General features: G+C 38.6%; 1 protein-coding gene across 4 annotated transcripts in view; it reads left to right on the top strand.

The window, feature by feature from the left end:
* Positions 1–23177, top strand: part of LHFPL3 (LHFPL tetraspan subfamily member 3) — a 630765-nt gene that overhangs the window by 172045 nt on the left and 435543 nt on the right. The gene's annotated exons all lie outside the window — the stretch shown is intronic.

Genomic DNA, 23177 nt, shown 5'->3' on the forward strand with positions numbered 1-23177 from the left:
AAAAAAGATAAACACAAAATGATGAATGAATGATGATAGTAAAAGAACCTAACCAAGTATTCAAATATGAATAAATGCAATTAATGGAATTAGTCACTGTTATAATTATCAGAGTAAGTCATTGTAATATAAGAGTTAATCTCTCTCAAAAAGATTAATGAAAAGTCTTTAAGAAGTTTCTCTTCTCCATTTTCAAAGACCATGGTTGTACACCAAAATTACATAGTGAAAAGACATTCTGTACATATTTCTTCCTCCAAAGCAGAGAATGGAGTTGATTACACATAATACACACACATTTCTTTGAAAGTGAATCTCACTTTTAGTTTGTTGGAATAGCATGAAAGCTATTTTCCTGACTTTATAAGGAAAATATTCTCTTTTTCCTAGTATCTCAAAGTATGCAGAGCATATCCCATATATTATCCCATCACTGAACTCCTACTCATACCTCAAAACTCAGCGTAGATCTACCTCCTCTGAGAAGCCTTGCCTGAGCCCTCAAGGTTCCTAAGTGTACCCGTGATATTGCTGAGCATATAATGTTCACTTCCACTTATCCCATGACCTGTTCACTTATCTCTGTCTTAGACCAGTTCAAGTCCTTGAGGGTGTATTATACTCACTGTTGTATATCCATAGCCAACCATAGTGTCTGACACTAATTGATGTTCATTAAATAAATATACATGATATTACTTGGGCCTCAGTTCAATCCTAAAAAAGGTATAGGTCCAGATTATAACCCCCACTTTTTAATGAAGATAAGTGAGACTATGATTTGCACAAAGTCATATCGACAGTTAGTGAAAGAGCTGGAAGATATAATGTTAACAGCAGTAACCAAACAATACTAAATGCAGCAGACACTTGAATTTACTTTAAAGAAAAGCAGTTTGCAGATGAACTGGTAATCTTTCAGAGTGGTCTCAGTAGAACTGCAAATCCAGGAAATTTAAGGAAAACCAATTGCAATGAAGTGGAAGTAATAGAGATAGCTAATTCAAAAGTTTGCTGGTCACAGCCATAAAAATGTGAAGGTCACTGAGGTATACTAAAAAATTTCTTTAGAAGGAGAGACATGGTATACATTTAAAGCATAGAGCCAAGTTCTACCTCAGAGAAGACAATTTTCCAAATACATTTGATTTATTTTATAGTGTACTTATTTATTACATTTTCAAAATATATTTTCCAAATGCATTAGATTTATTTTCCAAATACCTCCAAAGCACCATGGGGCAGCCCAGCAAGATAGAAAACTTTTAGATTCCCAAGTGGCACTAGTGGTAAAGAACCTGCTGCCTGTGTAGGAAAGGTAAGAAATGAAGGTTCGATCCCTGAGTCAGGAAGATCCCCTGGAGAAGGGCATGGCAACCCTCTCCAGTGTTCTTGCCTGGAGAATTCCATGGACAGAGGAGCCTGGAGGGGTACAGTCCTGGGGTGGCAAAGAGTCAGTCCCAAATGAAGCAACCTAGCATCCATGCACAATCCACTCCAGCCAACATCACAGAGGAAACTGTGGCTCCACCTCCACCCATGCCAGCAACAGCCAGTTGGAGGCTTAGACTTCCACTCTATCCTGCTTCTGTGTCAGTGGAGACCACACAGGAAGCCTGGACTTCCATCTCCACCCAGCAGTAACCAGGTGCTTTTATCCCTCCACACTGATGTAGTATCAGAGAAGGTCTAGTCTAGAGTCAGAACTTCCATCATCATCCAGTAGTAACAAAGAACCCATACCCTTGGGTGTCAGCAGATCTAAGTAGGGAACATGGAGTTCTACCTGCAACTACCCCTACCTCTGCCAGAGTGATGACAGAGAAAACCAGTTAAAACAGGTTTAAAGGAGATCCAGAGCCTCATAACATAACATGAAAAGTCCAGATTCCAACTAAACATTACTTGTCATACAAGATCCAGGAAGATCTCAAACCAAGGAAAAAAAAGACAATCAATAGGTGCCAACATCAAAATTACAGAGATATTAGAATTATTTGACCAAGATTTTAAAGCAACAATAATAAAATGCTTTGATGAATAAATACTAGTAAAATTGAAACAAATCTGAAGATAGAAAGCCTCAGGAAAGAAGTATAAAGTCCCAGAAAAATAAAGACTATAAAGAAAAAAAAAAAGAGATTTTAGGACTGAAATACTCAGCAACTGGAATGAAAAATTCAATGGATAGAATCAACAGCAAAATAGGGGTTGGGGTATCAGTGAACTGAAAGACAACAGAAATTACCAAATCTAAAAAACAGAGAGGAAAAAAGAAAAAAAAAATGAATATAGCCTCAGGGACCCATGGGATTATAACAAAAACTCAAATATTTATGTCATCAGAGTCTCAGTCAAAAAGGAGAAAGAGGGTGGGGCTGAAAAAGTACTTGAAGAAACATTGTTGAAAACTTTCCAAATTTATCGAGAGACATAAACCCATTGATTCAGGAAGCTGAGCAGGGTAAACAGGATAAACCCAAAGATAGCCACATGAGGATCTTTATAATTAAACTTCTGAAAACTAAGGCTGCTGTTTAAAGCAGCCAGAATAAAATATCACTTTACCTATATAGAAAAAAAAAAATCAAACGGCCGGGGATTTCTTTTTAGAGACCATGGAGGAAAAGAAGGAATTGAAATACTGTTTTTCAAGTGCTAAAATAAAAAAAACATCAAACTGTCAACCCCAAATTCTATTCCCTGCAAAAATATACTTGAAGGATGAAAGAGAAATCAAAACAAGGTCAAATAATGAGAAACAAAGGTAGACCTACCCTAAAAGCATGGCTAAGGGAAATTCTTAGAAGAGAAAGGAAACAAGAGAAGGAGTGTTAGAACATTCAGCAGAAAGAGAGAACATGATGAGCAAAAATGTGGGTGAATATGGTAGACTTGTTTTCTCCTCTTGAGTTTTCTAAATTACATTTGGCAATTGAAGTAAAAGTTAAAATACTGATGCAGTTATAAATGAATATAGAGGAAATATTGAAGACAATTTTATAAATAAGGGAGACTAAAGGGATATAGAAGGAAGTAAATTTTCTATATTCCAGTCAGACTCGTGAAATGATGATAATGGTAGACTGTTATCAATTAGTTATGTATAAATAATGGAATATCCAGAGCAACCACTAAAAAATCTTTACTAAGAGATGCACTCAAAATCACTATCGATAAATTAAAATGGACTTCTAAACAGATGTTCAAGTGACTGTAGGATCCCAGGAAAAACATAACAAAGAAGTAAAAACTAGAGAGAACAAACAAAAGATTAAAGTGACAGAGTTAAGTCCTAACATATCAATAATTACTTTAAATGTAAATGGTCTAAACACAGCAAATAAAAGATTGGCAGAGAGATATTAGCAGAGGAATAGATGGAATAAAATAAAGAAATTCATTTTGAAAAAAAGGTATAAAAGCAATTTAATGAGGAAAGATAGCTTTTTCAACAAGTAATGATGAGGCAGTTATACCTCCATAAGTATAAAAATGTTTCTTGACCTAATTCTCACACCTTATATGAAAATTATTTCAAACTAGATTATGAAATTAAATGAAAATTTATAAGATCTTTTAGGAAAAAATCATAGGAGAAAATCTTTTTGATCTAGGGCTAAACAAAGAGTTCTTAAGACTTGACATCAAAAATGAAATCCATAAAAGAAAAAATTTACATTGGATTTCAATCAAAATGTAAGACTCTTGTTCTGTGAAAGACTTGTTAAGAGCACAAAAATTCAGGCTCCACAGTAGAATGCATTTTGCAAACTGGATATTTGACAAAGGACTAGTATCTAGAACATATAAAGAATAATCAAAGCTCTCAAATTCCACAGTAAAAATATAAACAATCCAATTAGAAAATAATCAGAAGACATGAAAAGACATCTCATCAAAGAGGATATACAAATGGCAAATAGACATTTGAGAAACTCTTCAACATCATTAGCAGCTAATGACATGCAAATTAAACACAAGACATCACTAGACACCTATCAGAATGGCTAAATAAAAAGATAATGACACCATCAAATTCTGGCAAGGATATGGAGAAACTGCATCACTCAAGCATTGCTCATGGGTGTATAAACCGGTGGTATAGCCACTTTGGAAAACAGTTTGGCAATTTCTTATAAAACTAAATGTTTAACTACCATAAGCCCCAACATTTGTACTCTTAGACATTTCTCCCAGAGGAGTGAAGGCATATGTTCACACAAAATCTTACATACAAGCATTCGTAACAATATCATTCATAACACTCAATAATTGGAAACAACTCAGGTTGTCTTTTAATAGGTTAATGATTAAGGTAAACAGTGGTACATTCATAGTGTGGAATACCATTTGACAGTTAAAAGGAACAAACTCCAAGCAACAACCAAGATGAATCTCCAGAGTGAAAAATGATAATCCCAGAAAGTTATTATTTTATTTACATAACATTCTTTCAATGACAAAATTGTAGCTATTGATACCAGATTTGTGGTTGCCAAGGGTAAAAGAGTAGGTGATGGTAGAGGGAAGGCGATGTGGTATTAAAGGACAAGATGAGAGATCCTTGTGATGGAAACATTCTGTCTTGAATGTATCCAAGTCAATATCCCTGTTGCAATATTGTACTATAGTTTGTAAGATATTACCTTTGCGGGAAATTGTGTGATGGGTATGGAAGTCTATGTGTAATTTCTTACAACTGCATATTAATCTATAGTGATCTCAAAATATACAATTCTAGTTTTTAAAACAAAATGCACTAAGTCAGTAGAAAGGGCAAGCTTAAAGATGAGAAGAGAGAATGTGAGGGAGAAACAGGAGCAGGGAGTTTTACTTTTCATTTAGGAGCTCTCCCTGGTGTTCCTGCAGTTTTAATTCCAATCCAGCTGTTCATTAAGAAGTTTTAACACAGAGGAGAACTCCATTACATGGTGAGTCATAATGCATCCAGTGGAGGCAGTAATTGAAGATAGAGAAGAGCAAATACAAACAATTTTTCTGTTCACTCCTTGTATTTTTCCCGATCAAATCCTCAACCTAGAACAGGGATTCTCAATCTTGGCTGTACACTGGGATCACAAGGAGCTGTTAAAAAATACCAGTACCCTCTCACCTCCTCCCTAAATTCTGATTAAATTGATTTAAGGTTTTTCTTTAGCATTAGTGTTTTTTAAATCTTGAAGTAATTGGGCTTGGTAGCCAGACACTGAGAATCAGTGCCCAATCCAAGGTCCACAGTCTATTTGAATCTTACTGGTGGGTTCATATCTTGTGTTTGTTTCAAACTGAAAGAAAAGGAACAATGTCATGGTACATGTGACTCTTTTCACTATTTCTGCAGTGAACAGGTTAAGTCCATGTTTTAAGGTAGGGGTTATATTGTAAATGAAATCAATGAACAGAGTTGGTTGTTAGCTCCCCCAAGACTTCCCTTCCTGTCTCACTGGCCTTCTTTGAGTTCCCAGAACTGTTCTCTTGTGCCACAGATGCCATTCTCCTACACAGATCAGGAAGTCCTTTCTCTGCCCTTGAGCTCTCTCTCCCCCTGCCACCTCTCCCTCCTCTTTCTCTACCCACTCCCCAACCCATTCTTCTTTTTCTCCTTTGCCAAATTGGTCTCATTCAGTCTTCACTTCCTCAGAAAAGTCAGCCTCTTTTGCTACCATGACCCTCTCCTTCTCAATACTTATCACAGTGATAATTTTGCAATTATTTTATCACTAATCCATTATGTCTGTCTTTCCCACTAGACCATAAAGTCTATAAGGGCAGAAATCTCATCTGTTTCGCTCACTATTTTATCCTCAGCTACTAGCCCAGCATCTGGCATATTGTAGATGCTCTATAAATAATTCATAGCCTGAAGGAACCAGCTAGTCTCTTATTTAGAAACTTGGGAGTGTTCACCAGAGACAGAGGATGTCAAAAGAGCTGTTGCCTAGGAATGGTTCCACTGAAAACCATTTAATGTGACCTTGGACAGGTCACTAATTCTCCCTGGGGCTCCGTGTATATATCTGTGAAACAGAGATGGTTCTCAAACTCTGCTGTACATTAGAACTGGGAAAACTTTTAAAATACCAGGGTCTGGAAGACTCAACACAGATGTTCTCATTTAACTGATTTGAGGTTGCACCCAGGTATTAGACATTTTGAAATGCTTTAGGAAGACTGAATATGCAATCAAAATTGAAAACTACTGGGCTAAGCTTAATGATGCCTAAAATCTGGCACAATGATTCTAGGATCATATAAAATAGCCATTTCCACTTTTTTAATTTTTTTGGCAAATAGTCCTTCTTTTCTGTTAAAGCTATCTGCACCCAAAAGAAACCAAGCCCATGGTAACACAGGGACATACTTAAAGTGAACGGTCTTTGTAACCTATCACAGTAATGTTTTCCTGCTGTTTTTACCTTCAATAGTGGTAGTGTTTGCATTGCCATCTTTCAACAGACTTGGCTTGCTGGGATTCTGTAAAGTGAGATTGTAGGATGGTGCTGTGTGAGGGATAAGTAAATTGGGAATTAATTATTGACATAAAAACAGAGCAAGTAAAATTTTGCTCTTTTGATTTTTAACTTTCTGGTTTTCAAAATAGCAGTTTAAAAACACATCTTTCTATCCAAATGCCCAGAGGGGCTAATCTGCGTTGAAGATTAATTCCTTGAGATATTTCACTCTTTAACAGTCTCCTGGTTTGGTTTTTAATATTTGGCACTAAAAATAAAGTCTGATGACAAATTTCATTTGTTGTAACTTTTTAGCTGTAATTGACTCTAAGATCTAAAAGAACTCACTGGGCTCCATGACTTTTATCCACAACAGAGCAGTGCCCCTGTTCAAAGAACTGGGATCATAAGATGCAAATTAGGAAAGAGCTTGTTACCCAGGCATGGAAGAGGCTGCTCCAGAGGTAAAAAGCCAGGGCTGCACCCTCCAGCTTCTTCCAAGTTGTATTATTTTTTGCTCTTGTTTACTGGGATTGTGACATAAATCTCAGCTGATTAATAGAATGACTAGATTTTTTTTTTAATTGTGCTTTGAATTATATGATTTCTTTCTAATTAGAAAAGTTCATTGGCATAAGAAACAAAAACATTATGAAGAGAAAGAATTTTTGAAATTAAGTGTACTTCCATGATGGTCCATTCCCAAGGTGCATGAGGAAAATGCCAGGACAATTTAAGTTGTTGGGTGTCTATCAGGAAGATTTGTCCTCTTCATTCTTGAGCAGTGTAGACAAATATATTTCCTTCTCTGCCTGAGTCACCGATAGCCAGGTGAGTGTCTGGGAAACCTATTCATTTCTTGAAATCAGAAGAATACTGTCTGAGCCCATTCTTCAATAGTTCAGTTACTTGCATCATGCCTCCCTAAGTGCTTGACGTACTAGTAAAAGATAAAGGCCTGAACACACTCCCAGTAGGTTAGGTAAATCTTTTGTTTGGTGAGTGGGAAGGAATCAAGCAAAGGGCTGATTTTCAGTTCTTCTGTATTTGGGAAGGAAGAGCAAAAGAAGAGAACACCCCTTTCTTTATTCTACCTCTCAAATAAAATAGCTCTGTTCATAATCCACCAATAACTCATCTTTGAGAATGAATGCAATGTCAAGGAGAATTAAGCCTTTTAATCATTCATACTTTACCGTGAATTAGAAAATCAGGTCACCTTCTTCCTCAGGGAAGTCAGCCATAAAAAATGACTTGAGAGTTTGGATTGGGAGGGAGATGAAGAGTGGGGTTAATTTCAAGGCATAAGGAAAGTAGGTTTGAATGGGGCCTCAGTGTAGGGAATTTCAAATCATTAGAAGCAGTCTGAGAGCTCCTGAGGACTAACCATGGGACTATGGGCCTGGAGTTGGGTGTGTTACCCTCAGGGCAAGTTAGAGACCTTTTAAATAAGTTTGTCTACTTTGTTCATTTGCCTAAATTTAACTGTTGACCTATGTGTCTGCAAAAAAAAACATACTTCCTGATACACTGAGTGTGTACTTTGCTGCTGGCAAAAAAAGAGGTTTTGTTCTCTTAACCTGAAAATTAGGAGACATGACTTCCCTAGGAAAACCCTTGCTGTTGGCCAGAATGTACCAAACTGCCCTCACAATTTCTCTGATTGTAGCACTGCCTTCCAGCCTTCCTTTGGTTTCCTAAGGAAAGAGAGCTCCACACCTGTGTTCACATGCTCCTAGGACTTGCAGAGGGTGTCCATGCGGTAAGCACGCACAAGGGAATCAATTTCTGGGTCCTCAGTGTCCATACATACTCTTTACTAATACTGATCTACTGAACAAGAGACTTGTAGCCAATATGTCTATCTGTTACGAGAGTTCTTTCTCATCTCCTCTTTCATGCTCGCTCTTATCCTGCTTTATAAAACAAAGTCTCTTTAAGCCCTCGAAAATCTCACTGTGGTAACCCCCAAAATGTCAAACAAAAGGACAACTGGACATATTGAAGTTGGGTAACTTCCCTTAATCAAAGCACTTAGGTAGGGCATCTTTCCTGTCTTAAACACATTTCTGTTACAGGTCAAGTATAGTGTTAGAGGCAAGTGTGCTGGTCCTTGTTAAGATAGTCTGGATCCCAAAGTGATGGTAATCTTTCTTTAATGACTCATTGTTTCCATCCCCCACTATTATTAAAGAAAGCATTGTTCCTGAGGGAGAGTTCTTTGATAACAAAGCCAACAAAGCATAGAAAGAAACAGTGAAGATGGCAGTATTTTATTTCATCCTTGCAACAAACTCTTGGCAGAGCTCCATGCCCTATCTACCTCTCTATCTGAGAATTAAGAATCCAGAATGAGGTGGCTGCACATATTAACACATTTGTTAGAAGGTAAACATGAGGCCAAAGTGTATCTAACAAAAAGTGTGACTGTCAAGCCAATTGTTTGGCAATAAGGACTACTTAGCCAATTACATTATATCAAAGCCAACTTCCATAAATTGAATGAGCTAGATCTGCAGCTCCAAAGTTGTGCCAAAAATTTAATTGTCATGTTGTTTTTTAAAAATTGGTTGGCAAATGAGTTTTGAAATTGATGATAGTTTACCTTCTCCAATCATTTCTGAGTACACTGAGATAGATAAGATGTCTTTAAGTGAAAGAGAAACAGTTATAATTAATAGTTATTTGAAGAATCTTGGTCAAATCTTTTTGGTGTACTTCCCAGAATCCGATAAAATTATTTACTCTAATGAATAAGTATCAAATGCTTTTGTAAGACGAGTTTCTGTTTTCCAAAATAAATTAAAAATTGCTTGAGGCAGGGCATGGTGGTAGGTGAAGTGAGTGAGGCAGATCAAAAGGTACACAGTTCCAGTTATAAAATACTAAGTGTTGGGAATGTAATGTATAACATGGAGACTATAGTTAATATTACTGAATTGCATATTTGAAAATTGCTAAGAGAATAGATCTTAAAAGTTCTCTGCACAAGAAAGCACTTGTAACTATGAAGGGAGACAGATGTTAACTAGACTTACTGTGGTGATCACTTCACAGTATATACAAACACCAAATCATCATGTTGTGAACCTGAAACTCATACTGTATATCAGTATACCATAATTTTAAAAGTAGATTAAAAGATAATAAGCATTTAAATTATTTTAAATAATTATTAATATTAAATTTAATTGACTAAATTTATATGACAAAATTTTAATGGTTAATATTATTAATTAAATTATTAACTAACTTTAATAATAAATCACCCTGGGATTTAGGGTATATGACTCAAAATTTGTTCAAATAACTGGTTGGAATTACTGTAATACAATCCCATCCACTTATTTACTTGAGCAACATTTCACAGTATATGTCTATAAAATGAAAAAGAGGAATCAAATTGATAATGAACTGTGTTCATTCCAATAATAAATGTTAATCTAGGAATGTATGAGCTAGATCAGCAGTAAAAATAACAGACCATTACAGCTACATTTCAGAAGCATTTTACTTTGATATTTTATCAAAACTTAATCTACATGTGTTGTTTTGATCTCTTTTATAATACTGATAATATTTATGTATTACTACCAATAATTATCAATATTACTTCTTCATTCAAAAGAAAATTTTTAAACCTGTTGCCACCTGTAGTAATAGGACATTAAAAAATTCTAATTCATATACTTTTATTTTTCAGAGTACTATGATAAAATCATAAAAGCTTTCAAAAGATGAAAATATGATATTTTTGAATAATGACTAGAGGGGAAGTGGAAGGCAAATACAACTTAAAGGAGCAAAGGAATGGTGTAAAAACTTTGACTAAGAATTTGGGTCTACTTTTACTAAATAAATGACAATAGGTTATCCAGTCTCTATGCTACTTAAATTCCATTGGATATGTTTAAAAGAGTAATGTGAAAGTGTTTTGTTTTAGAATAGTTATATACTTCCTTTACAGCTGTTTCACTTTATAATAAATTATTTTAGATGTTTAATCAAAAAATTTGCAAAGGGGCACATAATTTTTCAAAATTTGGAGGGATTGGGATATATGAACAAAAATGTTTGGAGACCCTTGTCTTAGGGTTTTCTTTTCTCTTCCAACAAAATTCGCCTCCTCCTGTTCCCTCAGGACCCTCACTGCTTCCTTCTAGCCTGACATGCTTAGCACTCACTTTGGTGTGGGTGACTGTTTTATTGTTGCTATTGTGGTTGTTTATATTGTAGTATCTTTGATGATTTACAATGTTGTGTTTCAACTGAACATCAAAGTGATTTAATTATATATATATATATATATATAATTTTTAACATATATATATATATATATATGTATATATCTGGGCTTCCCAGGTGGCACTAGTGGTAAAGAACCCATCTGCCAATGCAGAAGACATAAGAGACACAGATTTAATCCCTGGGGCAGGAAGATTCCCTGGAGAAGGGCATGGCAATCCATTCCAGTATTCTTGCCTGGAGAATCCCCATGGACAGAGGAGCCTGGCAGGCTACAGTCTACAAGGTCGCAAAGAGTCAGACATGACTGAAGCGATCTAGCATGCAGGCATACATATAGCTATTCTTTTTCAGACTCTTTTCCCATATAGTTATTACAGAATATTAAGTAGAGTTGCTCATGCTATATAGCAGGTTGATTATCTATTTTATATGTAAAGTGAAGTCGCTCAGTCATGTCTGACTCTTTGCCACCCCATGGACTGTAGCCTACCAGGCTCCTCGGTCCATGGAATTTTCCAGGCAAGAGTACTGGAGTAGGTTGCCATTTCCTTCTCCAGGGGATCTTCCCAACCCAGGGATCGATCCTGGGTCTCCCGCATTGCAGGTAGACGCTTTACCATCTGAGCCACCAGGGAAGCCCATTTTATATATAGTTGTATGTATATGGCACCCCACTCCAGTGTTCTTGCCTGGAGAATCCCAGGGACAGAGGAGCCTGTTGGGCTGCTGTCTCTGGGGTCGCACAGAGTTGGACACAACTAAAGCGATTTAGCAGCAGCAGCAGCATATGTTAATCCCAACCTCCTAATTTATCCCTCCTCCCCCTACATTTCCCATTTGGTCATCATAAGTTTATTTTCTAAGTCTATGAATCTATTTCTGTCTTGTAAATATGTTCATTTATATCATTTAAAGAATTACATCTAAAAGTGATATCATATGCTACTTGCCTTTCTCTGCCTAACTTACTTCACTTAGTAGGATCATCTCTAGTTCCATTCATGTTGCTGCAAATGGCATAATTTCATTTTTTATGGATGAGTAATATTCCATTGTGTATATATACCACATCTTCTTTGTTCATTCATTTGCTGATAGACACTTAGGTTTCTTCCATGTCTTGGCTATTGTAAATAGTGCTGCAACGAACACTGGAGTGCATGTATCTTTTCTACATATGATTTTCTCCAGATATATGCCCAGGAGTGGGATTATTGGATCATATGTTAGCTCTTTTTTTAGTTAGTTTGTTTTTTTTTAAGAACTTCCATACTGTTCTCCATAGTGGCTGGCTATTCCTATTTACATTCTGGTGTGGGTAACTGTTAATCAGTTGTTCTTCCCCAAACGCATTTGTTCTGTACAAAGACTTCCTGGAAATAATGATGTAACCTGACAGAATGATGTTAGGTTCTTTGCCATGAGAATTTTCAACCAGACATAAAGGTATTTGAGGGAAGAAGGAAAGTTCCCGAAACTTATATGGGTGTTTTGAGATTTGCTGGGCCTTCTCTGATTGCGGGTAATACAGGATGTTCAGAATTGTCCAACCACACAGACAGGAGCCATTGGCAACTTCATGTACCAAATCAAATTTTGGCTAAATTCATGACTGAGAAAATTGAACTCACTATATATGTGTTGCTTTTAGTATTTTAACCATGAAATTTCTGATATGACTGTTCCAGTATATATGTGTTGTTAGTAGCTCAATCGTGTCCGACTCTTTGCAATCCCATGGACTGTAGCCCACCAGGCCCATCTGTCTGTGGGGCTTCCCAGGCAAGAATACTGGAGTGGGGTTGCCATTTCCTTCTCCAGGGGATCTTCCTGACCCAGGGATTGAACCTGGGTCTCCTGCATTGCAGGCAGATTCTTTATCATCTGAGCCACCAGGGATATGTGTATATACTGAAAATAAAATTGAAACTAATTTAGTTTGGGAGTAAAAGGGAAACCAGCACCTTTAAAAGAAGCTGATCATTTGTGTCCTTGGGTTGGTTTGTTTTTTTAAATTGTGTTTACTCAACCTTCCCCCAACTGTACTTTGTGTCAAGAAAACACCTTTGATTTTTTTTCCATTACAAAAAAATCCAAGAAGCAGGCCAAGATTATGGCTTTGATTATGTGTTGACTATTAATTTTATGTTACTTGGAAGCTATAGACAATAATCAATACAGAGGAGAGAAGCCAGCTGTGCACACATGCCTCCAAGTACTTCTGGGGGAACAACTGTAGATGTATTGAAAGGTGGTCAGGAGCATCATTTTTACAAGTGAAGAATTAGAAATTATACATATGGTTGCCCTTGGCACTTGTGAAATTTGTCCTGCCTTTTTCTCTGGACTTCTGCAATTGTCAAGGTCTTGTAGCATCTCTCCCAGGATTAGCTTCGTGCTTGTCAGTGTTTACTGAACTGAATTAAACTGACTTTAGGACCCTGATAGACTCTGACACATGGTATTGCTCAAGAGTACTATAATATCCACAAGAAAAAATTGTGTTTTAATTTTGGAACACTGATTACAGTGCTACTTTGGATAAGACCAAGAATAATGGGGACTCTTAGTGCTGAGTTGTATTTGACCCACAATTCTTCAGATTTCTTCCAAAATGTACAGATACTGTGTCTCTCCTAAAGTATTATTTTATCCCTGTTAATCTCATTTTTATGCTCCACAGTTTACTTTTTTAAAAAGTCTTCATTCATTTTATTCTGGTTTGGCTTCTTCAGTACTTCAAGCTACTGAAAAATTATATACACCGGGTATTTCTGCTGTGATGCTGGCTTTCTAGAGAAGCAGACTGTGTTGTGGACACATGCATCATCCTGGAAATATGAGAAGATGGTACTGATTCAACCGCTCCTTCAGCTTGCGTTGGAGTTTAACAGTTCCCCTTAAAGTAGTAGTGGGTGTTTGTTTCCCACTCAAGAGTTGAGCTCCTCAATGTGTATCACACATCTTAAATCTCAATATGCTGTTCACTGTTTTAGCTCCCAAATCATTCCAAGAAAAGCAGTTCCTCTCCTTTTCCAGCTGCTCATGTCCCCATTTCTATATGTACTTATTCACTTGTAATGAAACATAATGACATTAGGCATTCTGAGGACTAACAGCGTCGGTATAAATGTATATGATAAGGGCTTCCCTGGTGGCTCAGTGGTAAAGAATCTTCCTGCCACAGCAGGAGACACAGGTTTGATCCCTGATCGAGGAAAATCCCACATGCCACATAGCAATTAAGCGTGTATGACACAACTATTGAGCCTGTGCTCTAAAGCCTGGGAGCCACCCCTCAAGCTGCAATTACTGAAGCCTGCTTGCCCTAGAATCTGTACTTCACAACAAGAAAATTCACAGCAATGAGAAGCCTGCACATCACAACTGGAGAGTATCCCCCACTTTCTGCAACTAGAGAAAAGCCTGCGCAGCAGTGAAGACCCAGCACACCAAAAGTAAATAAAATTAAAAAAAAATTTTTTTAATGTATATGATAAAGATTCTAGCAGCCTTCTAGAACCTCCTGAGCATTATTTTACTCTGATTCTTATGGGCTCTATTTTACTCTAGGGTAGTGAGGGTTCTTTTGGAAGTGACAGAAACCCAAGTTAATGAATTTAAGCAAAAGGAGAAAGTGTTGGCTCCTGCAGCCAAGAGGGCTATGAGAGGATTCACAAGACTGGAAGAAGACTTTAAGGAATCAAGTCTCAGGGACTGGTCCACAGGAATTGCCTCCAAATCTCTTGAATCTCCTTATCTTTCCTTGGCTTTATCCTGCAGGTTGGGAGCCTCTTCCCATGTGTGAAAAAGAGGGTTGGTGGAAGATCCAGATTCATTCTTTCTAGATCAGCAACTCTAGTATAAAGAGCATCTTTTCTCAAACTTCATCTAGCAATCCAAAGCAAGATTTGGATTGGTCCCTCATGAGCCCTTTGCCTACCCCTCTAATCAAGTTTTCTGGCCTTTTACTATGCATAAGAATTATCTTGAGTGCTTTTGAAAATTCAGATTCCCAGTCCCCACCAGCAGAAATTCCAATTTCAGTGGTTAGGAAAACCACATGAAATGGGGAAGAGGTGGTTTTCCAAAACATAGTGACAGTAACCAAGCAAACACAGAGAAAATATCCGTAAAAGAACTTTACTTAGGATATGTGACTATGAAAATGTCAACAAGCATCTTTACGGCACAGCAGTGAGACCGTTCAAAGATAGGGGTGGGCAAAAGATATGGAGGTTTTTGTATGGAAGTGTCATAACAGTCCTTATCTCTCTAGTTTAAAATGACAAATTCATTAGCTATTTACTTAAGTAGCATGAGTATATAATGACTAGTGTCAACCTGAAAATGTGACACACCCCTTTTTGATGTTAGTTGGTGGCACTAGTGGTAAAGAATCTGCCTGCCAATGCAGGAGACATAAGAGACATGGGTTCAATCCCTGGATAGGGAAGATTCCCTGGAGGAGGGCATGGCAAACCACTCCAGTAGTCTTGCCTAGAGAAACCCATGGACAGAGGAGCCTGGCGGGCTATAGTCCATAGGGTTGCAAAGAGTCAGACACAACTGAAGTGACTTAGGATGCATGTACAAGCATTTCTTTAAAATGCTGGTTTCTGTGTTCTGTGTGTCTGTATTCCCTCCCAAATTCACATGTTGAAAATCCTAGTGCCTGACTGGTATTGGGAGGTGGTACCTTTGGGAGGTGCTTAGGTGATGAGGGTGTGGTGTTAATGCCTTTGTGAAAGAGACTCCAGAAAGCTCCCTTGCCCTTTCCATCATGTGAGGAAAGAATAAAAAGGCACCAGCCATGAAACAGGAGGAGGCCCCTCATCTGACTATGCTGGTACCTTGATGTGGGCTTCCCAGTCTCCCAAACTGTGAGACATACGTTTCTGTTGTTTAAGACACTTGTAAACAATCCTATTGACCCACTTGAGAAAGGTTATCTAGACTTTTGTTGACGCTGCATTTAAGATTTCTTGGTGTGCTGATATCAGAGGCCAGGAAGCAGTTTTAAGATCTCAGAAACTAGTTCTGATTCTGTGGACTCAGTATAAATAACAGGGGATTCTTCTCAACAAAGACAGGCAAGCTATCATTCAGTGGTTGTACTGAGTAACTAGTGAGTGAAAGGCACCATCCTGTGATTGGGAAGACTCAAAATCTCTACCCTCATGGAGGGTACACTGTAGTCAAGAGACAGACAGTAACTAAACACACCTCTGTAATAATATGCTCTATAATGCTGAGTACAGTGAGGAAAAATAAAGCTGGGTTATAGGAGTAACAGGGGTGCTAGTTCAGCTGAAGGGTTAGGGAAGGCTCTTCCAAGGAGATGACTCAGGAATGAAGTGAGAGAACAAAGCAGAGGCCTTGTTCTGAAAACAGTCTCAGGATGCTCACAGCACCGTGGCTACAGCAGTCTGTGGTGGATGATGAGGTTGGAAGGGCAGGAAGAGAACATATACTGTAGGGCCTTTTAGTCCTTTGCAAGGAGTTTTAAGTTGTGCTCTAATCGTGGTGGAGAGCCACTGGAAGATTTGGCGGTGATCATGGTGAGAAAACTTGACAATTTTTTAAGATCTCTCTGGTTTTTGTGTAAGGCATAGTCTGAATGAATGATTTGGTGGAAGCTTTCATAAAAGCTGTCCGTAGGTGGTAGCAATGGAGATGGTGTTTAGCTTGGACAGATTTGGATGTATTTTGAAGAATGATGCAACTGGAGTGGAGACCAAAGGGAAGGGAGTTTCAATAAGAAGAGGACAGTAACAAATATTAAGAATCCCCCCAAATAGGGAGAGTCAAGACTGAGAATAGGGCCTTGTATTAGACAATGATAAATTTTATTTTTAAATAGAAAGAATAACAGTAGTGATTGCGGAGAGGTACAGGTAGAATGTTGGGGAAGAAGCTAGACAGAGAGGTGGGAGGGCGGCCGCAGGTGATGAGGAAGATCAAGCAACAGGCCCAAGGTGTCCCCAGTGAAGGTTTTGGCCTCACTGTGGCTATGAAGCTTACTTTGCCTTCAGTTATAGGTTGGAATACAGGGGAAAATTCACTTATCTTCTAAACTCTTTAAAGAATATCTATTTAGTTCTGCCTCCCCACCTGATAGAGGTGATAATTTATCTTTATCTAGCAACGTATTTTTGATAGAACTCAAAAAAAAAAAATGTGACAAGGGCAGAAACTGTACCTTTAAAAAAGGGTGACCATGTTTATTTAAGTGTAAATCAAATAACAAAATTTATTCATGGTTATCTTTGGGAACATTGATCTCTGTCCTTCTCTATCTTTTGGAAATGGATGTTCCAAATTAAACTCTCAAGAGAGTAGAGGATCTTTGTAGAAGGCTGATAATTAGATTAATAGCTCCTTAGACGTTGTGATCCATTTTTCACAAAGGAAAATGAAATAAGTTGCTTTTACATCAGAAACTCTGTTAGTTTGACTATTTCACAGGGATTGATGTGTTCCTTTTGGTTTCAGCAATCATCAGCAGATTCATCAATGCATTTCAATGCAATTGGGTGAGTTGCTTTGATTGGCAGAAACATATACAAGAGCAGGAGAGTTAGCACTTCTGTAGATAGAGTCGTTTAGCTTCCTCTCAGAGAATAAGCTATGCTGTGAAAAGGAAATTGAAACTAAACTTGGTGAGAAGGGTTCACAGTCTCCAGTAAAAGAATTTTGTCTTTTTTCTCATCCTTTTTACCCCAGGCAGTTAAGCAGTTGGAAAACACCTACTGTATCCTCAGGACTGTGTGTTGCACACAGAGTCATGGTCCCTAGTATCAACAAGAGAAGAGCTAGCTGAGTGAACAGGACAGGTGTCTGAGAACCAATGATAAACTGCCTAAGGTAACATATAGTGAAGGGTTATAAACCATGTGCAACAGACCATGTTAACAAATGTAAATCAAACAAATCTAGTTTTAAGGAATGGCTTATCATTCCCTAAGATCACCAGGCCCTTCTTCAGGATTATGAAAGGTTAATTATAACTTTAATATTAAGAGAGTCATAACTATGTAGATCCCATACCCTCACACGTTCTTTTTATTTTCTAGAGAATTAAGTCCAAGTACCTTAGTGTAGCATCCAAGTCATATGTCTGAAGACTTTTGGGGGTGTAAGGCAGAGGTCCCCAACCCCTGGACCTTGGGCCAGTACTGTCTGTGGCCTGTTAGGAACCTGGACCACACAACAGGAGGAATATGGCAGGCGGGTGAGCCAGCGAAACTTTATTTGCTGTTCTCCATCGCCCCCCATTGCTTGCATTACTGCCTGAACTATCCCCCACATCCCCACACCCCAGTCTATGGAAAAACTATCTTCCCAGAAACTGACCCCTGGTGCCACAAAGGTTGGGAACCATTGCGAGGGATAGGAAACCCAACTCTGGTTTTGACAGGAAAGGAAATTTTTTAGCTCATATAACCAATCTAGGATTGGGTCTGTTTTCACTCATGGCTTCATATAGGAGCTCAGTTTCTCCCCCTGAAGCCTTCTCCCTCACTGCTTTCAGTGTCTGACCCTACATGTTAGCTCCTAGCAGCCCCAGGCTCATAGTCCCAGGGAACAAAGACCATGTGCTTTCTTCTCTAGAGGTTCAGCAAAAGGTTCACTGCATCTCTTGATTTTGGTTGTATCACATGTCCAACTCTGAACCAAGGACAAGATTCAGAAGGATGTGATGCTCTGATTGGCCAGACCTTTTTAACACAGCTTCCCTTGGATGTTCTTTTGTGGTCTTTGGGACAGCAAAACCATACATCTTAAACACAAGATCCTCCCTTAGGCCTTATATCCCTAACTTCATCTCTTGCTGTTCCGTGTTCAACCCCCAGTGTTCTTATTGCAAGGAGTTAATTCCTGTTTCCTAAGAACCCCAAGCCCTTTTCAGAATGATGAACTTGTGTTTATATAGTTGCCACTGCCTGTGATGTCATCTCCTCTTTTAGGAAAACTCAGTCTCATGTTCAAGATCCAGCTCCTGCCTGACCAGAGCTGGTGAAGTGTCTTACAAGAAGTGTGATAAAGAACATGCATCAAATATTGGGTATAACACCCCCTTCAGTGAAAGTAGTTGTGAAGTGCTTCCCATATCCTGTCTGTGGGTAGTGACATCTCTTTCTCTACAGAAGGTCAAAAGTCACGTTGAAAGATTTGGCCCACAGTTTGAGGGCCAGAATCATAGAAGAAGTGGCAGGCAAGAAGCCAGGCAGATTCTTCAGCTGGAGCATAGCCTGATGATCCAGAACAAGGGTGGAAAGTATCTGTGCAGGGTCATTCCAGAAAAGGCTTAGTCGGCACAGGAGATGGAGATACTGGACGGGAGCTCAGTGTCTTATGACACTGAGGCTGAGTAACAGGGTCAAATGAGGCTGGGGTAAACCAACAATGGCAAATCTGAGAGTGAGACCCAGGTAGCATGAGTCAGGCTCTGAAGGGAGTATAGACACAAGAGAAATGAGGATGTACAGTTACAAAACTGGTCCATGAGAGAGTATTGCTTTAGTTACTTCTCATCCAAAAATGTATCTATTCTGTGATTTTATCCTCCCAGACTAAATGGTCCTCAGTACAACTTCTGTTGAAATGTTAACAGTAGTATAATGTCTGAAGGGGGCCCTGACTTAGGAAGGAAAAGATAATGCACTGAAAAATCATTATTGATTGCAAGTCAGTTTGAGATTTGGGCCTATAGTTCTAGATCTAAGTCATTTTATATCCCTTAGAAATGAAAGCAAGTGAATTGCCGCAGACTTGCATGAGATATTAGTTCTGTTTTCCAATGACTCAAATATAGCCCAAATCACTTCGCACCAGAGGCCATGTGGCTCTTTATGGCCACAAACAGCAAGCATATGGCCTAGAGAGCACTTTCCTACCCAGCAGTAATATTTCCAGTACACCCGAGGCCCAGAGCAGCCACATCTGTAATTGGCAGACAGCTAGCATGCCTGGTTGTTTGCTTGTCCTTGTAAAATTGAGCATGACAAGCCAATGAGGGGTGGAGCTGTGCTTGTTGCAAGCATACTTTGAATTCAAGAAAAGCGAAGTATAGATTTGAGAATTTGATTTGTGATGCTCATATCTATTCATTCATTTCTTAACCATAGTTCATTAAATTTAACAGTTTTGTGACTCTGAATTCACAGATGACAACAGCAACATATTTTAGGCCATAAATTACTAGCTGCTTTAAGAAAGGGGACTGATTTAACAGCAAATTGTAGAGTAGTAATAGAAGCACTAAAATCTGTCTTTGTACCTCCAAGGGTTTTGTTTTAAAGGTTTATATTGCAACAATAAACATTCTTCTAATTCTTACCACACAAGCAAGTCCACTTTCAGAGGCAGTCATTTACTTGTCTTGTAATAAAAAATAATTTATGATACCCAGTATCAATTTACATTTATACTTTCTCTCCATGGCAGGGGCATAATGCTCTTTGGTTGTTCTGGTAGAAAGTGCTTTACAATTATGTAAGGTCTGAAACAAAAATATTGCCTGTATTTAAAAGATAAATTAAAATTCCGGAAGTAGAAACACAGTCTGGAATGGGTCTGAGTTACAAAGTCTTAGGTCAGCCCCGAAGGATGCCCACTTAATGTTTGCTTCTTGCTCTAAACCACTGATGTTCATTTTTAAAACAATCATTGCATCTCTTTTCATTTTATTCCTGTCAGTGTTTATTATTTTCTTTCCCCCAACAACCTTTTCTTCTTCCCTAGAGTGTCCAAACTAACCAGTTCACTTTGTCAGCTGACAATTTCCGGGAGTAGTAGGACTCCAGTGAAGACACAAGTAGTTCTCAAAGCCGACGTCTGTTACCACTAGATAAAAGAAGAGTTGGCAAAGGCCATTGGGTCTGAGCTGATTATTTTCCTAGTGGGAGAGTTAGGCTTCTGCTGATTAACACACTCAGGATCCCGATTAACTTTGTGGCATGAAGCGAACATAATTACGTCATTGGCCTTAAAATGAGACTCTTACTTTCAGAGATGCTCCAAAGGCAATTGTTTTACTTTTTCTGGAGCCTGAGACCTTCACAAAAACAGCCTGGCCCACCTGTTGTGTGAAAGCCTGGATTTTAGGATTTCCCCAAGGATCACATCTAGATGTATTAACAAAGGGATTCATGTGGGGAATGATTTATGTTGTGGGTATGAATAGAGGGCCACAAGCTCATGAGTACAGGAGATACCATATTCCTTTATTTTTCAGTTAGCAATTTAATTCTGACTATTCCCAGCTGGTACTAGTGTTAAAGAACTCACCTGCCAATGAAGGAGACTAAGGGATGTGGGTTTGATTCCTGGGTCAGGAAGATCCCTGGAGGAGGGCATGGCAACCCACTCCAGTATTCTTGCCTGGAGAATCCCATGGACAAAAGAGCCTGGCGGGCTATAGTCCATGGGGTCACAAAGAGTCGGACATGACTGAAGTGACTTAGCATGCAATGCATGATATGCTACATTTTGCTGGACTATAAACTCAGCTATCCATAAGTCTTTTCCCACCATGGTTTTGCCAGGAATCATGAAGGTCCCTCAGTCATCACATATCTGTCCCTACATTATCCCAGCTCATGTCATTGAGTGCATTGATTGATGGCTTTGGTTTGACACTGAGCATACAAGAAGCTATGTCAAGGCTAGGAGTCCTGGGCTGACTTCTCCTAGGTCCTATTGTTCTATTCAATGCCACTTCTTCATAGTTTCTAATGCTCAAGAAACCATACATGTGTCTCTTCCTTCCATCATAGATAATGGTCTTGGCTTTGGAAAATATTTCCCTTTCTTCCTATTTCCATCAGAAGCATGCACACAGACTTTTCTTTCTTGTTCCTCTGATTCTGGGGAGCCTATTTTTAACTTGGGAAAATCTTTCTCTCTTCATGTTTTCCTCATGATACCCCTATCTTCTGACACCCCATTTCTCTCAATGGATTTTGCTTCTGGAAACAAAAGCCAAGAAGAGAAGTTTTTATAGGTAGTCTTTGTTTCTTTATCTGTAGAGGGAAGAAGAAATAGGAAATATGGAGTGAAAATTATAAATTACTATCACAAAAAAATTATTCTACCATAGACACAAACATATATTCTCAAAAGTAGGTGCCTGATTTTTTTTTTGCACTGGGCTAGTAGACAAACAAAACACTAGACAAAAGAACCTACAAATCTCATCAGATTGAGTAATTTATACATTTGTCACAGTGTCCAAGGTAAAAGAGAAACTAAGTTTAGTTTAGTGTGTCAGTGAGGAGAAAGTGAAAAGATCAGCTACCCAGTAATCTTCCCAGGTACTTATAACTGCCATGCTTCCACTTCCAAATTAATTGTCTATTTATATGATTTTATACATGCCATGCTGTGCTGTGCTTAGTCACTCAGTCATGTCTGACTCTTTGCAACTCCATGGACTCTAGCCCACCAGGCTCTTCTGTCCATCGGGATTTTCCAGGCAAGAATACTGGAGTGGGTTGCCATGCCCTCCTCCTAGGGATCTTCCCAACCTAGGGATCAAACCCAGGTCTCCTACATTGCAGGTGGATTCTTTACCAGCTGAGCTACCAGGGAAGCCCCTGATTTTATATATAATGCAATGATTTTTATAGTCATCTTTTACCTATTAGATTTAGACAAGTCCCCTACATTATACTGTTTTTTAATAGAGGTACATGTATATAAACAGAAACACCATAAAAAAATGAAGCTTCTTGTGACATTTGACTGCACTGGGCATGAGTGATCACTCTTCTGAAACTCTCTCTCCCGCAGACTCCAGAAAAGCACTTTTTCACAGTTCTTGTCCTGCCTTTTCCGATCTTTCTTCTTTGAAACCTCTCATAAGACTATTCCCTTTATCAGCATCTGTATATTTATCCATGTACAAATCCAGCCTTCCATTCTTGGGCCTCTGTTCCTTTCACAAGGTGATCTTATTCACTCTCCAAGTTTTAACCACCAACTAGCTGCTAATGACTCACTCTTGCTCAGCCCAGTGAACTCTGGACCCTTACCTCCAATTGTGCCCTGGACACCCCCATTTGAATGGTTCCTAACACTTCAAGCTTGATCTTTCCAGAGCAGATTGCCTCAACTTCTATCCCACTAACCTGTATCTCACTTTAGGCTTCTTTTTATCTTCCACATGATTGTAATTCCCCTCCCTCCTTCTTAATCTTGACCAGTCCACTCAAGCCCACAAAATTTATACCTGTTCTAAATAGTTGCTGCATTCCCTGTCTCCTTGCTATTGCTGTTACTCAGCTGGCTCCAGGATGCCAAGTTTGGTTTCATTCTTTCTTTCTACCCCTGCCAGCTTGGTAGGCTTTGGTGTCCTTTTTTGCTTCTTGGACTTCAACTTCTCTTTTAATATGTGACTCTATCTCTCTGATTATGTTGTCCCATACAGTTTTGGAAGAAACTCCCTACCTAGTTTCTAGTGAAGGGTGG

The sequence above is a fragment of the Dama dama genome, chromosome 18, assembly GCF_033118175.1.
Source record: "Dama dama isolate Ldn47 chromosome 18, ASM3311817v1, whole genome shotgun sequence".
Classification (NCBI taxonomy): domain Eukaryota; kingdom Metazoa; phylum Chordata; class Mammalia; order Artiodactyla; family Cervidae; genus Dama; species Dama dama.